Below are 1,371 nucleotides of genomic sequence, written 5' to 3' on the forward strand. Positions count from 1 at the left end.
TTTTGGATGGTGGCAGCGAGATAAAATCTAACTGGATTCCAGCAACTACACACATGTAAATACAAAAAAAAAATAACAGCCTATTATTTTTCTACCTTTGTACTTACAACTTGGAAACTGAAGATTAGAAGCTTGAAGATAGAAAAAGATCCCCTCTCATAGCTGAGAGCCAGACAAAGACACAGACACAACACATTCCCTCCCTCATCTTTGAAAAATCCGGTTTCCTGATTGGGCCTCTGGTCAGGTGTTCGGTTCCCTTTGTTAGCCCTTTACAGGTGAAAGAGACATTAACCCTTAGCTATCTGTTTATGACAGGCTGGGGTGCATGTTACTAGCTTGGTGGATTCAATGATACACACATTTTACATATCAGCTGTCATTCTGCAGCTCCAATATCATCAATCATTTCTTTTGTGATATCCCCCCTCTTCTGGCACTCTCCTGCTCTGACAACCACATCAGTCAGATTTTGTTATTCACCTTAAGTGGCTGCATTTAGTGAGCAGAGTTGTGACCGTCCTTCTCTCCTACATCTATGTCATCGCCACCATCCTGCAGACCCACCTGCGCCTCCCACCTGACAGCCATGGCCATGATCCATGGACCCTTCTCTTCATGTATTTATGACCCACCTCCAGCTATGACATGGAAACAGGCAAAATGACCTCAGTGTTTTACACCCTGGTGATCCCCATGCTGAGCCCCCAATCCACAGCCTGAAGAACAAGGAGGTGAAGGGTGCTCTGAGGAAAGCAATGAATAAATTGCAAGCCTCCTCCTGAATCTGTTTAAAGCAGTACTGAACTACTCACAGGACATTTCATGTTCTAGTTCATTGCAATGTAATTTCATGTGCTGAATTGTCATGTCCTTGAACAGCCTGAAGAGTCTGCTGGTGCATATGTATTTTAGTAACAATGTACATTGAGTGGGATCCTTAGCTGGCCTAGGTCAGCAAAGCTGCACTGAAGTCAATGATTTACACCAGTTGGTGATCTAGTCCTTGATGGGCAAGGAAAGCCAGTGTCATTGTGCCAAAAAGGTAACAGAATATCTAAGCCATTTCCCCCTTCTCTGTACCAGACTTGGTTTCACTGTATGATTGCAGGTGTAAAGTGAATGATTTATAGAGATGAACTAAAAAGCAATCTGCATCCCAGCTGGTTCTCTGTAGTTATCCCCGTTATTTGGAGCAGGGCCAGCTCCAGGCACCAGCCGAGCAAGCTTGTGCTTGGGGCGGCAGATTCTATGGGGTGGCATTCCACCCAATCCTAGAATGGCATAGCAGTTGTTTTTATTTTTGGTTCCTCAATCTGTCTGCCCTGTAGGGGGTGGAGGAGGGGAACGCCCTGCAGCAAACTCAGCCCA

The 1,371-nt window shown here is 45.2% G+C and overlaps 1 pseudogene; it reads left to right on the forward strand.

The window, feature by feature from the left end:
* Positions 1 to 785, forward strand: part of LOC116821754 (olfactory receptor 8U9-like) — a 13,182-nt pseudogene extending 12,397 nt beyond the window's left edge.
* The last annotated feature ends 586 nt before the right edge of the window (positions 786 to 1,371 follow it).

The sequence above is a fragment of the Chelonoidis abingdonii genome, chromosome 4, assembly GCF_003597395.2.
Source record: "Chelonoidis abingdonii isolate Lonesome George chromosome 4, CheloAbing_2.0, whole genome shotgun sequence".
Classification (NCBI taxonomy): domain Eukaryota; kingdom Metazoa; phylum Chordata; order Testudines; family Testudinidae; genus Chelonoidis; species Chelonoidis abingdonii.